The following is a 16,755-nucleotide window of genomic DNA, read 5'->3' as shown; positions in this document are numbered from 1 at the left end:
GTATGTCATGCCTGCAGAAGGAATTAATATGTGGTGTCTCAAATGTATTTTCCTGTTGAGTTCTGGGTTTTAGCTAACTCTCATATCTAGTGATGGTACTTTTCTTTAAAGATGAAGTATTATAAGGGAAAAAACTGCTGTTGGGGCTTTTGTATTTTGGAAACAGTAGGATATTTCAAAACAAATGTATGAGAGTGCTTGAAGAACATAGAACTTCCTTTGTTTTGACACAATATTTTTGCTGGTTGTAAATTCTTATTTACCTTTGTCAATTAAGCATAACTCAGTTATCCTGTACTTCCGACTTCTATCTTAGTGAAAATATAGGACAAGGACAAGATTAAAAGGGGGTAGAATTTGTCCCTATGTTCAAAGATGCCCTGGTACCAAGTTGCTGAATGATGGGTGTGCTTTGCAAGGAGAACTACTGAGATCTAAAGGGTGGCATTTGGAGTTACAACAGGAGATTGCTGATGATCTGTGCTGGGGACTGCACATGGAATTGGACTATATGCATTGGTTTATGTTTCTTTAAATATGAATCAGCACAATATCACTCTTTGTGCATTACAATGGTTATGTATTTACTAAACACTGGTCAGCTAATTCGATGCAAATCAAAAAGCAATGACAAAGATGTCAAGGAAAACACACCTCAGCAGAACTCCTAGTGTTGATGTGTGAGCTTCTGTATAGTCTGTAGCACAAAGAGAGAAATAATACTACTGTGGACTGAGTTTTTAGACTGAGTAATTTAGGTATCACATCTCGGAGTAGGTAACACTGGATGAGAGGAAGCTTCAACAGATCCATGTCAGTGGTGTAGATGTGGCAGATTGCACAACTTCAAAGCAACCTTCAGCATTCCAGTTCCTAAAAATTAGGATTTTTTAAAAAGCTGTAGCATCATGTTTTATTTCTCTGCTAATGCTTAGTGCTAACTTCAACTGTTGTAGCTCAATGCCAACGTGCCGCAAGGGCAAAGCTCTTCCCTCAGGGAAGGGGGGCCAGCAGAAGCAGTGGCTTTACCAGCAATGGACTGGTCCCACTGTATCCCAGCTGAGGCAGACAGTGTCAAATAGGATGTGTTTTATCTAATTATTAGTATTAATTTTTTATTATTATAATAGGCTGGGACTGGTAGTCGTATCAGGCTCTGGTCGAAGAAAAGATGCTATGTAACCATGGTTCATAGTTTTTTTTGCTACAGAAACCTGTACATTCCCAGGTTTTCCAGGAAAGAAGAACAATTGCTTCGATGTTTAAACAAAAGACAAAATACTTCTTAGAGCTATTCCAGAGGTAAGTTAAATGTTTCCTTAAATGATTCCATTCAGATCTTCCAACACACAAAAAGTACTTAATGGTAAGATTATTAATGATGTTTACCAGTCTTGTAATAAGTAGCAAAACAGTGAAACTACTGAAAGTAGTAATGGCTTCCTTATGACTTAATTGGATGGTTTGGCTACCTTTCCATCTGAAGGGTGTTTGAAAACCCCAACTTGACTTGCTTTTTAACCTGCAAATAACCTTTCTCATGGTGAAAATCCAGTGTGGCTTTCTGAAGCTCAGCATCCTGACCAGTGTGTTGTTCCAGGTTGACAAATTGCTTACTCTGCAGTTATCCACTTGCACAGTTTTGTCACAACATATTAGATTTTTAACTTGCAGACATATGATTAAGAATGACAGATGATTACTAGAGGATAATGGCCCCTCCATGGCAGTGTCACAATGCATCAGTTTAACCTATGGTTAAATGCAAACTGGTATTTTTGTGTAGTATTTCATAATGTATTCTTTGGAGAATTTGCTGGGGAAGAGGAAAAAAAACAGGATGTGAAACACCTGTGGCTATAGGGAATACAGTTGTGAGAAGCCCCCTGCTTGTCCTGCCAGTAAGAACGAAATTTTACCTCCAGAACCTGAGTCCCCAGCTGGGAATCTGGCAGGAGGTTGCTCATGAACTGATTGAATCACATTCTTTGTTTAAATTCTACTCTAATTGAAGTCTGTCCTTTATCTTATAAATGGGTTTAGGATAGCCTGGCAGTAAAAGAGGTGAAAGGTCAGTATATTGCATCCTACAAGTGTACATGCTGATGAGTCTGGAGCTTTGCTTGGCAAACAAAAGACTCGGCTGGCAGTGGAATGCAGTGAGTGACCTTCCCTGCTGCGTTGTGGCCAAGCAGATGGGACTACAATAACTTAATGTGGTTTTTTTGTCCAGAAGGATTCTGGAGTTGATGAATGGGGACAAACTGCCATTCCCACAAATAAGCAGGATGCTGTGTTTCAGCTCCTTAGTCTTCCGTATTCACCAGAATCCATCTGGTTTATCATGGTGTTGCTTGCTCTAAGCAGGCAGTGTTTCCTACTCTGTGGGGTGTCGAACACACAGGAAGCACACAGAGGACCTGGGCAGTGCAGGGCCTTCAACGTGAGGAAAATGGTTGGCTGTACAGATGTTAGTGGGCCATGGCACAAGGAGCCTCTGGATCTCACCCAGTGATTTGCACAGCAGCAGTGGTGAACTCTTTCCAGGAGCTTTCCAGGGTTATAGTGAAAGGGAAAATGTTGTGGAAGGCTACTGAAGAGGAGGGTTTTAAGGCAGTGGATGCAGAAGTGTGTGAAGTTTGGGAGGTGGGGGAAGCACTTGGCAAGATGGTAGTTGTGCTGTATATTTGAGGTCTTCAGTCAGTTCAGCAGTGTGCTGCTGGGGATAGGTGAGAGACAATAAGGTGCAAAGTAACTGTTACATTGGATTTCAAAAACCTTTCCAGTCTTCCTTTCCCACTAGAACTGTACCATCCCAGGCACTTCAGGCGCTGTGGATTCCAGATCCCGTTCTTTTCGAGGTCAAAACCCAAGAGCAGGAGATTTTGTTTTTCCCATCTCTCTTCCCTGCTTTATGCAGATAATACACCTAACCACATAAGGCAGAAGAGAGTAATAGTCCATCCAGCTTCCAACCAGAGGGAGGGCATGCTGCCGAGCATAACTTCCCTCATTTCTGACACAACCTCAGATATCCTGGTGAGTCACTGCTGGCATTTCATGGTGCAGCTGCTCCCTCAAGTTGGTTCTCCCAACTAATACCCACCTGCACCACCTTTTCCAGGACTAGATCATCTAGTTATGGATTTCTGTACACATTAACTATACAGCAAGTACAGGGACCTCCTTTAATACTAAACAGCAACAAAGCACTAGTGTGATAACAAACTGCTAAACCTATTCAGCAGCTTGAATCCAGAGGTCCCTGTTGATGCATTTGTAAGCATGAGATTTTTCCCCTTGAATTGTATTGCAGGCTGTCTTATTAGTGATTAACATTTGAGAAGATGTATCTCATGTATTTTTAAGTGATTGCACTGTAATTAATAATTTATCTTTAGTGGTCTGTTGTAATTTCAAACATACACATATGGGAGATGGTAAACCACTCATTTCGTCCTCTTCTAGGCAGACTATCCTTCTAGGCTTTTGTTTCCCAAGTGACAATGCAACCATGGCACTGAGTTCTTCAAAAGTATAAGGCTGATGTGCTGCAATCAGTTTCTGTGCTTATATTGCTTGTTACTGGATTTCTATGCGACAGGCCACACTGCATTTTTATCTGACCTTAACCTGAAGAACCAATGAGGTTTGCTTTATAGGTGTTTCAGCCTAAATCCTGGCATGTCTGCTAGATTCTGTACTGTGTTACACCCTACTAATAAGTCAGAGTATAACATCTGATATGGGCTCTTGTATCTATTAAATAAAGTGTGTTTGGTCCAGGGCCAAAAACATTTAACATGATGTATCTCCTCCAGACAGATGTGTCTGTTCTCTGTCACGGCAGGAAAAACTTTCAGTAATGACAGATGTCTGTGGTCTTCATGTGCTTTACCCTGGCTTTCTGTGACACCCATCTCTCTCTGCTAGGTTTTACTGATTAACCTTATGCATCTGAGAGCCTGGACTTTGCCAGTAAAGATGTTTTTAATGTTACCCTTTTATTAAGACAGGAAGAAATTGTTTCTCTTGTGAGATTTATGTGCTCCTTGTGAAAGTTCAGTCCTCCTTGGGTGTTCCCTGGAATCCAAATTTTCAAGAATAAGTTGGCAGTACTCATATTTGTCTGTTTCTTAGTTTTCCTGCTAGATTGACTGCTTGTGAGAAATTACATTAGGGTCTGAAAACTGTAAACTGTACATTTGTTCTGAAATAGTATTTTATTACTGGTGGGGCAAGAAAATTGAGCTTCATTTTTGTTCTGTAGTGCTGTGACAAATTTATGTTCCTGCAGTTACGCAATTTTTATTTCTTTCATTTTAAGCTGGATTTTGTCTTGGCTGAAAAATCACAAAAGGAGAGTGAGTATATTCTTATATCTAAAAAAAACCCTCCTTCAAACATTGTTTTAATAAGCAACAATTGTACAATAGTTAAGAAACACACAGTAAGAGTTTTTTTCATGTATTTTTATCCCAAATATTTTTCCTTCTAGAACCACAGCTTTTATTCACATGACCCTCAGTAACCTTGGCTCCAAAAGGCAAATAAAATGACCAACATACGTGATACTATTTCTCAAGTTTATGCTAACTATATGCCTTCTTAGAAAATTCATAGAGAAATGTGGATTGTAAGGAAGCTCTGGAGCATGTCAAATTCTCAGCTCAAAGCTGGTACAATATCCATGTAAGAGCAGGTTGCTTAAAGCCTTGTTGAGTCAGCTTCTGAAATCTCCAAAGATGGACTTCAACACCGAAGTGGTTCAGTGCTGAGATGTTGTCCAGAGAGGCTGTTGCATCTCCAGGTCCAGGAGTTGCATCTCCAGGGAATTTCCTTTTATGCAACTAGTGTCCATTGCTTTTTGTTATTTCCCTGTGAACCTATGCAAAGGGTTTGGTTCTAGGTCCTTTATTTAGGTAGTAGAAGACTTACACTAAGCTTGCCTTTAGGGTTTATGTGTATGGCAAGCTGGGATAATTGGTGTTGTTTCTTTTCCTGGTCATTCTTCATGGCTCTTGGCATTTCTGCCTTGTAGAAGCCCTACTCCAACACTCAAAATAACACGTCTGTTTGCTGGTCCTGGTTTTGTTTCTTAGATCTAATGAATTCTTAAAACTGCTGCACCTCTCCCCTGAAAGCCCTAGGACTGAGAGAAGTCTCATGTGTGAGGGAAATTAATGCACCAAACTGCAACTTTAGAACTTTGGCGTGAATTTTAGAACTTCAGCGTGAACACAGGAGTCTTCCTACTGCCAAAGTGCAGCTGAAAGGCTTTTGGATACAGGAAGACAGGTGTTTTTAAAGGGAGCTTCACTGGGAAGGATGGTGTGAGACACATTAAAAAATGTTTCCTCTGGAGTTCTGCTGGGCCATAGACAGGGTCAAATTATTGAGCAGGGTATGCACCAGGTGAAATTTGGACCTTGTAGTGACTGGCTGTGCAGGAGGGGATGTGAGGGTCTCTGCCACATCTATGATGAGTAAGACCCATTCTGGATCTGCTCCTCATTCCTTTCATGTGATTCACTGAGCAGTGATGGCTACCAGTGTGGTTCAGTGTCAAATTACTCTCTGCTTACAAATACTTGGCATAAAGTGACATCAGCAGCTGCAAACTCTGTAGTGGGATGTGAAAATTTCAACATTTAGGTGGTTAAAAGCAAGGCTATTAATGCAGATATTAGGTCAGCAGCTCACCTGACTTTTCTGCAAAGATACATGTGCTGCAAATGTGGAATGGAGGCTAAGTGTTTTCTTAAAAGATCAGTAGAACAAGAAGGACCTTCATCCATATGACTGATATTATGTTGAAGTGAAGTCAGGATTAATGTTGTTGCAGGAAATGGAACCTTATGAAACACACATTAAAGATTGTAATCTCAATTACTAACAAGGCATAATATGAACAAAATAATTATTTTAATACAGCAATCTGAGATATAATAATGGGTTTGGAAAATGAAGAACTACTGCTGTATCACAGAAGGTTATGCTTTGCCAAGAGATGAGATCTCTTATATTCCGTGTCTATCTGTACTTCGGTTTCTGCAATCGTTCTACTCTGGGTTGCCATTGGTCTCATTAAATGTTTTAAAGACAGTCAGTCATGAGATACCAAAACATTCAGCAGCAAAATACTTCTGAGTGCAGTATACTTTCAGGCAAGTCTCGGAATTTATTCTTTATTGCCAATATATACCCTTAAGTTGCAAAACACAAGCAAAGTTTTAAACTTTAAGTATTGTATTAGTGTAATCAGCTAAATAGCCATCTAACTACAGTTTAATATCCTCACGTTAGACACAATATTGCTCATGGCTCAGGTACAATTTTCTTAACACAAAATTGCCTGGTATCACTTAAGTTACAATAATTTCTGATTCAGCATTTCAGGTGGTTAGGTAAGTTACTAATTCCAAAGGGAGAGCCTTCAAGTACAGTTTTCTCTGTTTGTTTTCATGATTTGAGAAGCTTCCCAGAGTTGTGCAAGAGAACAATGTTTTATTCTTTGTATCTTGGATCACTGTGCTGCCTTGAACTCCCAAGATGCATCCAGCTGCAGCTGCCTCAAATGGAAAATAGATTGGGCATCAGAGAAGGTTTGGGGTTTTCTTAGGCTGTTTGTATTTGGATCCCACGACTCTATTACTTTGCTGTGTAGTCTCCTTACAGCACTCAAATGGCTGTAATTCTAGTGTTTTATAGAAGGAAAAAAAGTTAAATTGAAGTTATTCTGTAGAAAATATGAGTTACTTTGAATTAATCTCATTGCCAGGCAGCTGTTGAATGGTTTCAAGTGTGCTAAAAGTTACAAGCTCCAGATGTGTAGGAGAGACTACATGCAACCTGACTGACATCAGTGAAAACAGCTTGCAGTGGGTGCTCTGATTTGTAATACTGTTATAGAATAAGAGTCTACTTTGTGCTTCTATGTGCAATATCACTGAAGAAAAACTCAGAGTGCTCTCTTAAATTACAGCTAAACAGCCCTGAAATCATGAGTTTCATCACTGACTTGACTTCCTTCACATATGGCATAGGTAGCTCTAAACACCTCTCAACACTAGAGCTGAAAAAAAGGTACCAAATGCATTTTTTGAAATTCAATTTTAAATCACTCCATCCCCCATTTTGACAGTAGTGAGGGGGATTTGTTGTTTTTCCACCATGAAACCACACTTTGAGACTTGCCGTGCAAACAGCAAAACGTGAGTTTGAGTCGCATTTTCTCATAATTTTACTGCAATTTTCTACATAGCTGAATTTTAATGCTCCTTTTCTATTACTTCTCTCTTTTGCCTGTCTTGCTAAATGAAGTCTTTGAAATGTATTAATTCAGCAGGTAAAGAGTTAATGTGCCCTGGTTTTCTTGCTAGTGAATGACTGAGGCCCCCTGGTGCCTCGTTTATTAGCAGATCTGAGAAGAGATTGAAGCATTGCAGTTTTGTTTGTCTTTGGTTTGTTTAGGGTAAAAACAGGAGTAAAGGCAAAAGAGAGAATGCACCCTTCCAATACACGTTCGAGCCTGGACCCCAATATCTTTCTCATACCCTTTCTTTTTCTTGCAGCTTTCCTCTCAACACTATGGCTCTGCAGTAGCTTTCAAATGAGAGGTAAAACACCACAACACCAAACTGCACAACACACACAGGAAGGGTTTCATTTTAATTCAGACTGATTTTCATGATCCTTTGATGCTTCCTAAGTTGGACAGTGGTGCTGGATTTTGCCCTCTGGACTTTTCATTACTGTCCTTTTTGTTCTCCCCTTTACTTTTCTAAAAGATATTTTGCATTGCTTCAAGCTTGGCTCGCATTTCCTTGATTGCAGTTGAAGTGCTCTGTAGTTCGTTGCTTCTGTTTATGCAAGAATCCTCATCAAAGACTTCATCATTTCCCATTTAAAAGACCATACAGAGATCAAAAGTAAGACTTGAAAAGCCAAATGTCCCTTGAAAATAGCTTACCCAAAATATTAGCAAAAGCTGTAAGAGCAAGAATTCTGCAATTCTTGATTAATGCAGCTGTGGTTACAGCTCAGGTAACTGGACACCATCTAGTGGCAGAAGATCAAAAATAATCTGATTACAATCATGTTGATCATTTCTCTGGGGGTTATTCAAATGCTCACAGTGCTCAGCTTCTTAGTGAGGATCCTTTTGTGTTCACAAATGAAAAATTTACTTTTTGTACTGACTCACAAACTCAGGAAATTAAATGTCAACTTCTTATCAAATAATCTGTTAGTAATTTGCAGCCCTCAAGAGGGTTTTTATAATTTGAAATTATTTTCTAATGCATGTGATCAATCAATATCTTTTTTAGGAGTGGTCTGATGTGTGGAATTCAGTAATGCATTTAAAACCAGTTGGTTCCTAAGTGTGCATGAAATTTTTGTTGGGGTTTGGGTTTGGTGTTTTGTGTTTTTGCTTTTGTCTGCTCTGATTTAAAAGCATGAAGTATTTGAGCGCAGTATTTAGAACAACTTTGCAAGGAAAGTACTTCTTAGCATTTGCAACACATGTTTTCCTAGTATTTGGTTAAAACTTCATATTTTAGTTCTGAGGTTATTGGAGAGTGCAGTGTCTTAAAAATGCAATAGACAATTCAGTGTTTGCTTTGGATATTGTTTTTGCAAACAAACATTTGTTAAAGGCTTTAGTGCCATTTGCCCATTTTTTTGTAAACAAGATATTACTTTTGTTTTTTCTTTGCTTATACACTGCAAATAAGATATTGAGTAACTAATTTTCTGTTGGCTAGCACAGCATGATGGATGAGTTGTGGAGGTTCTTGGCTGATAGTGTAGATTTCTTGTCTTGCTCTCTGCTTAGCATAACAAAGTCAATTTTAAAATTTTTTTTAATTAAAAAAAAAGAACAAATCTCAGCCTTAGTTATTCAGTTTTGTATTGCTAGTAGTTACTAAGGCCAAGAACCGTACTAGATACTTTCTTTTCTTGAGGTCTGCAAGGTCTCAGGGATGTCAATGATGAATATTTGTCAAAATATGCTAAAACTGAAGAATAGTAAAATTGAAACTCATCCCTTTCCTCTCTAAAATGCATGTTTCTTTCAAGCACAGGATGGTGATACAAAGTCTATGCCTTTCTCACTGGACATGTCTCCCAACAGAAATAGATGTCACCTGTTAGCAATGTATTTCGATTGCTTTACTTCACTGTATGACAATCCTTTACTCTTCAACAGCTAAGTGAAAGGCAAGGTTACTGTTTGGAAGCCCAAAGGTCTTAAATTGGCATTTAATATCAGAACTGCTGAGAACAAAAAAGAGCTGTCCCAAAGAGCAGACCAGCTAATTTACAGTATCCAAACAAGGAAGTGCAATTTAAGAACTGTGAACTCCAGTCCAAATTCCATGAAGAGGGGCTGAAATTTGAAACTTCGCAGCTGGATCTCATTCTCTTTTATGAAAAGACCCTTATCTTTTACCAGACCTCTAGGCTATGCACAGAAAACTTGGGACATGAACCTCTGTCTTGAAGTAAATGTGTTAGGCAGGTTCTGCACACAAAAGCAGAAGAAATGAGAACTCTTGCATAAACAATTATGTATGAGAAATCGCAGTAGATGGAGTCCTGCTTTATCCAGTGCCTCTAATGAACCACATGTAAAGTTGAGATTATGTAACTAGTGAAGTAAATTTAAAACATTTATTTAGTATAGCTCCAGCATAACTTTATGTTAAAAAAACCAACCCAAACCTTAAAATATAGCTTCTACTTTCCTTTATACAGGAAACACAACTAGTTTAATCAGTCCCATTAGCACTAGGAAAAAAATATCCACAGCATCAAGTGTTAAACATCCCAGTGGTGCTACGATGCTCCCTTACTTTTTCCTGAGAGGCACCTGTGAAAGCCCATCCTCAGCCAGTCCTTGTGGGACTGCCCAGGGGCACCCAGACTTACTGCTAGCACTTTGAATGGCCTTTTCTACATTCTTAGGAAATATCAATACAACAGCAGTCTTACACAGCTGCAGGTTTTCACACACCCAGCAACAACCATCTCTCTCCAGCCCAACATCAGGAAGCTTGCCCCAAACCTATCCTCCTTTCATAGTCTTGCTGGCAGCTGCTTGTTTTTGTGCAGCTCTAGCAAGTTGTTTTTGATGCTTTCCTTGGCTGAGGAGCTCAATGAACAAACTGATCTGATACAGAGATTAAATCGCTGACAATCCCTGTTCTTTGAAAGAACTTGGATTTGTGGGAAGCTGTGATTTATTAGAGCAAACAGCTCTGGGGAAACAGTTTTAAGGCACAGGTGCGAAAAATTCAATTTAATTCAATTACGAATTAAAACCAGCTGCTCTGATTTTGGGAGTATTTATCATCTACTGAGCAGAAGTTGTTAGAGAGGGAAAAGGTTTGGTGGTTAGTGCCTGTTAGAGTGAGAGGTCTGGGGGTTATTGTGTGGTTTAAAGTTTTGTGGCATTGTTCGGGGATTGGATAAAGATCTGTCTGATTCCTCTGCTTTGCTCTGTGGTCTTCTGTGGGTGCATTTGATGCTGGAATAGTGTACAGAATTACAAGCTGTGCTTGGTAAAACTTTTACAGGCCTGTGAAGAAATAATTGGTAGTTTCAGAAATATTATGTGTCTTAGTTCTCGTGAAAGTCAAGTGTTGCATGAGAGACTGCTGAGCATCCCATGTTCAAAGCTTGAGCACAAAGCTTTGCGCTCAGACCTTTTCTGTTGGTAGTTTTGTGACAAGACAACATGACTTGCTCATTTCTTTTGCTTTAAAATTGGGAAAATAGTGGCTTCTCACCCCATGGCTTTACTGTCAGGATCAACTTTAGACCATGAGTATGAGAAGGGTTGCAGAATTGCTTTTTGTCAGAACTGAGGCAGATGCAGTCTTAGTCACTCTAATGTGAGGAGGTAAAGGAGGAGAAAGGCTCTCTGGATATGCCCATGATGGCTGCTCCACTGGCAGCAACAGTCACAAGCTACAGCTCTACTGCCTGCTCAGTAAGTCTGTCTGTTCCACACTTAGACACAAAAGACTTCTGAATGAACAAGATGTCACACAGATTTTAGGGTTACGTCCAGATTCTTGAAGATGGAGGAGTAGGTGATAGAAAATCTTTGGGCCCTTGTGCATTTTAAACAAATGGAACTCTTCACAGCCCTTCTCTAAATGAAAGATAGGGAAATCTCTGCTGCCTAGAAAAAGGTTATCAAACTTAAGGCAATGAGGAGCTTTGTCTGATGTGATTTGATTTAAATTCCAGCCCATGTGTATATGCATGTGAGATAAAACAAATACATCAGAAAAATTACAGCATCATCCATGGAGGGTTACATGCTTCAACAAGATGTGTGATAGGTAGGTGAGCCCAAACAGCATGCTGGAGCTGGGCCAGATGAACAGAAACAGGGTAAAAATTGTGTCCATAGCCTTCAATGCCTAGCTCTTTTATTGGGTTAGAGTCAGCAGGATGCGTTAGGGAAGGACATGATTTTAAAGTGTACCAGTGGTGTGGTTAGTAACTTGCAAGAGGAAGGTTTTTCTGAAGTAACAGGGGAGGCAGTGTAAAAGCACAGGAAGAGAAGTAGAAAGTCAGCCTTTTGCCTGTAAAAGTTTTTGAAACAAGGACAAAAAATACATAGTAGAGAAAACAGGAAGTTTTAGAAATACATTGCATAAATGTAAGTGTCCTATACTTCACTACAATCCCCAGCTAGTGGGCTGTGATCCTTGGATGATGAAAATCTGCTAAGTTGCAAAATCAGATGAAACAAAATGTTAAGAACTTTTGTAAAAAATTCTCTACTTTTCTTCTAAAGAATGTTGAGGTTAGATAGAGTTCTGCACTATTGCATATTTTCACCACATATTTTAGCTGGTGGGATGATTAACATTTTTGTAATTTCAATTTTAAAATCTGATGACTAGCAAATAAAAAGCAAAGAGGGTTAATTTTAGTCAGAAAGGAAATATTTAAGGTCAGTACTCATATGCCTCATCTCAGCATCAAATATGAATGCAGTGCAATGGCATATATGCACTGATAAATCACAGAGCAGAATCTGATCTTGTATTTTGTCCTATTGCAACACTTGTTTTTTGTGCAACGTTCTTCACCTCTGTATTTTGGGGAGTGTTTTCAGGCACCCGCTGTTCTCTGGTTTCTCAGCCAGCACAGCATCAGAGCAAAACATAGCATTCTCAAATCTTCAAAAATGTGTAATGGTTAAAATGTTACAGTGTCTTTAGCTTAATACGTTATCCACACCTTCTAGTGCCGGCCCTGAAAATGAGTAGAGATAGAACTTCTTTGCTGGTGGTGTGTTAGATAATGAGCCCTTCTTCAGCTGAAGGCATTCCCTATTGTCTGCTTTTTCCTTCAGGTTCTACTGAGGCAGTACTTTCAGGTCTCTCCCCAGCCACAGATTTGGCCCTGTCTGCTGCAGCAGGGACTGATGGTTTGGGCAGAGCTTCCCGTGGGACAGCCAGCCAGTTGGGGGAAAAAGCAAGGGTGAGAATCGATGCTGCTGTTCACGGTGGCCTAGGGAAACACCACTGTCAGCAAGAAGGGAGCAGCCCGAAGGTGCTACAGGAGCCATACCTGGCTACATGCACAAGCAATGCCTTTTTTCCAGACTTCACCCAGAAACCGTGAGATAAAGTTTAGGAGCCTGAGAACCCAGCAAGCTGTAGGGAATTAGTCCCACGGCAGTCTGTGTGAGAGCAGTACATACCGCTAGGTGGTAGCCTATGGACACAGAATGCCTTTTCCACAGCTCTGAGATTCTCAAACCTGAAGCGGGGGCAGCCGGGGAGAGCTTGGAGCAGGGAGGGGCTGGGCAGGGTTTGCACCCGCAGAACTCCTGCTGTGATCCCTTCACTACACAGGAATGTAACTTGCACGTTCCCTGCAGAATCTGTGTGGATTGTGAATTTGAATGATAACAGCAGGAAGTACAGAGGGTTCAGAAAGTAAAATGTTAGTAGAATATGGAACAAAAACAGAGGAACAGCCAGCTCTGGTAGTAGAACCCTTGTCTTCCCATTACTAACAAAAGAGCAGCAGAAAACAAACAGAGACATGCCATAATCTGGCCAAAAATGGTGAAGAGGTACCCGTTGGGATGGCATTGTCCCAAAAAGACTTTCTGGGTGATTGAAAAACAGCTGTTCTAAGGAAGCTGCTATCATTTCTTTAATCTGTCTTAGAGCTTTCAGCAGCTATCATGCTACTGAGATGACTCTGCATTAAGGCATCTAGGCCCTATGCAATCTTTAGTTTACGGGTCCCTGGACAGTGCTATGCTTCACACAGCTTTTCACAGCTAATCTCCTGAAAAGCTGAATTGAAATAGAGTTAAGTTCATTTCTATCAGTAATATATATTGCAGCAATTGTTGTTAGTTTTTGTGAACAAAAGTTATTATGAATGAACACTATGAATGGTTATGAAGGACATTATGAATGAAACTTAACATTGGCAATCTGAGAGACTCAGACAGGCAGAGAGGAGCTCAGACTGGTGAAATAACCTTTGTTCTGCTCTGTACCAGCAACTGCCAGCAGTAATACTGAGGATAGTTAGTGATCCTTTCATTACCTAGCTCCTTATGGAAACAAAGTTCCAACAAAGCAACCTGTTATGAAAATGCTGATTCCAGTAAATGCGCAACAAACCCCAAAATGTTGATTTTTTTTTTTCTCCTAGAACACTCCCCTGCATGTCAGTCAGTCCATCTTCCTGGCAGCCCATTGGGACCAGCTGCCACATCAGGCTGTCTGTATCCTGGTTTACCAACATGTCCCACAGCCTTGGCAGGGCATGGAGTACCTGCCCACTGGCCAGTCAGGCCACAGTGGAGCCATTGGAATGGAGAAGGTTCACATCTGTGATGCATCTGATCTCACTGAAACTCTGCAAAAGATATTTTTCACATGTTTAACCCCCTATTGTTTGTTCCAGTCATGGGGAAAAAAAAAAAATCCCAAATCTTCCTTAGGAGAGGGATTGAGGTGTCCGTTCAGGATTGACCACTGTGCTTATTAGGAAGCTGTTGCAATGAATAATGTCCCACCTTAAAGCACCTTGGCCTTTCAAGTCTCCCAAGATTTTCATCCACCTTCCTTTATCAAGCAGGGATTATAAGGCTGTTGATGGTACTGAGCCAATTGAATGGCAATGTAGTTAAGAAAAAAAAATTAAATTGAAAACATCTCCTTCTTCTGGAGCGTCATCAATGGTCCTTGAGCCAGGGCTTCAATAACTCTGAGGTGGCTGACCTAGTTGTTTTTCCACTCCAGGGTTCCAGAGAGAGGTTACAAATTCTGGGTGCAGTGATTTAAAAGATCTTTCTCATTGAGTAGTTCTGGGCATTACAACATGCCTTATTAATTAATGAATAAATTAACCCCTTTGTGTTTTGTATTATAGCCACAAAATAATGAGAGTAATTACCAACATCTTGCAAAATAGTAATGGAAGGTTTAACTACAATAATAGGATCATATAAATATTTGGAAATAAGGGATGATACAAATTGAGAAAATTAGAGATAATTTGGTCTCAACACTACCATGCCATTCAATTTCTTTCTATGCAAAAGGCTTTTCATATATGGCACTTTGAAATATCAATATTTTTAAGCCAATAACTGAATTAAGTGTGCATTTCTTGGCTAAATACTGCACAGAGTTTAGCAAATTTGATATAGTGTTTAGCAATTGTCTGGGAGCTTATTGGGTGGAGAAATCTTCTAGAACTGAGTCCAGTTGTCTGCCATCATGGGCAGCCTTGTCCTATTATCCTTTTAAAGGATTTATCAAGCTTCATCTTAAAGCTGATTAGGCCTTTTCCAGTCACTGTTCCTGACTGGAAGTCTGTACCAGAGCATCACTTTATTGAACACTTATTGATACAGAAATAATTCCCAAACTCCAGTCCTAAATTTATATGTGGCTGGTTCACAGCCACATCTTCTTATGCCAACATTATGCCATTGCTTAAACCTTTCTTTCCCCCTCTTCATGTTTCTTTCCAGTGTTTTTTCAAAAAGTGGTCATGTGCCCTCACAGGCTTTTTTAAATGAAACAAGCTTAGCTGGTTTAGTCTCCTCTTATAGGATGGTTTTGCATCCCCAGCATCTTTCTCTGCATTTCTTCCAACATGAATTAGGCTTTTTTCAAACATGGGGACCCACGATGCTGTGCTTTGTTCTGAAAAAGCCTCATCCAGGCAGTGCCTTACAGCAGGGCACTCATTCCCAGGGTTTTTCTGTCAGAGTGCTGCACTGCGTACAAGTTTTTGGCACCTAGTCCCATCATCCATCATCACAGGCTTGCCCAGCTCAGTTGAGTATCCTATGTCTTTATATCCCTTCTGCTGAGAAAGCAAACTGCAGGGAAAAAAGAAAAGAAAAAAAAAAAAACTGGGACAAAAAGGGAAATACAGCTTCAAGGAGGATCTTCTCTTAAACAGGACACGTCAGACAATCCTTTGAGCAGTTTGAGTGCGGACTATAATTTCTGAATTGGTCAAGCCATAATAAGAGTGTGTTTTTTCCATGATTAAATCTTTCCATATCCCTGCTCTATAAATACAGTGGTAAAATACAGGTGCAGCCAATGCTATATATTTGATAGGACTTGGACTTCTTCCAGTTTGGCCAGATAATGTCTGATGCCAATGTTTTCGCAGGTAATTTTGAGGCATGTGGATTCGTAAGTAGTAAAAAATGTAACAGAGGGTCCCAGATACTTGCTACACAGTGCAGAATGACATTTTTGTTCCAGAATATTTTTAAATTAGAAAATTTTAGGCCTATTAACATTACTTAAAGGAGAAAGCCAGATCTGAGTTGTGTCCAAACCTGCTCTAACTAGCGACCTTCCTGGAACTGGGAAAACGCCTTTCTGTATTTGCTGGATTCTCAGTTTGTGACAAAAGGGAAGTAGAGTGGATTTCTCATCCATGAACAGTGTTTGAAAGGACACCATAAGTTCTTGTGTTAGAAATGCCCTAGGGGTAGATACAGCTACTGCTTTATTGAACTTAATTCTCGTTTTTCCTATTCCAGTTAACATCAGTTGATTTCTTTGGAGTAACTTCTCACTTACACTGGTACACGGTCAGAATATAGAGATATGGAAAGGACTTCAGAAAGTGTTTGTACAAAACAAAAAGCAAATAGTGTATTTTGTTCAGTTCCATGGTTTTCCAAGGTAATGTGGCTCAGTCCAAGGCAACCATAGTAAAAGGTGGTATCCATAGTCATTTTAGTCCTTGAGTCTATTTTCTTTTCTATTTATGTATCATGTTCTAGATTTGCTGGATTTCTGTCTTGAATTGTTTTGTTACTGTGTAAAAGTCAACATAGTGTTAAAAAGATAAAACTGTCCAGATGCTGAAGCTTATGACAGCTAAATAGATCAGCTTGATTATTTTTTTAATAACTATTGAGCCAGTAAATCTGTTCGGCTGCCTTGCTCTGCTGAATAAGGACTGCTTTGCTTTTGTGTGACTGTACTGCCTAAAAGGCAAGCTGTACAGGGGACAGGTGTGTTGCTGCATCTTCCTCTGACACATTTTCAGGAAAGTCTATACAAGGAAGGCTTTCACAGGACAACTGACAAACTAAGAGAAACATTGTTAGCCTGGGAAAAATCACATAATCCCTATTCCCTTTCTTATTTTTTGTCACATATTTATTATGAATTATAATTTTTATTTAACCCTCACTATCTGGTACAAGAAAATGAA

General features: G+C 39.7%; 1 long non-coding RNA gene across 1 annotated transcript; it reads left to right on the top strand.

Annotated features, from left to right (window-relative positions):
• The first annotated feature begins 10,348 nt into the window (after positions 1-10,348).
• On the top strand, positions 10,349-16,409 carry LOC146439590 (uncharacterized). The gene is made up of 2 exons (XR_014850846.1): positions 10,349-12,510; positions 13,708-16,409. It is a non-coding gene; the product is annotated as an uncharacterized LOC146439590 (long non-coding RNA).
• Positions 16,410-16,755: the final 346 nt, after the last annotated feature.

This window comes from Lichenostomus cassidix, chromosome 3 (genome assembly GCF_008360975.1).
Source record: "Lichenostomus cassidix isolate B80296 chromosome 3, HeHo_3.0, whole genome shotgun sequence".
In the NCBI taxonomy this organism is placed as follows: domain Eukaryota; kingdom Metazoa; phylum Chordata; class Aves; order Passeriformes; family Meliphagidae; genus Lichenostomus; species Lichenostomus cassidix.
Note: the sequence above shows the minus strand (reverse complement) of the source record. Positions and strands in the feature narration are given on the sequence as shown.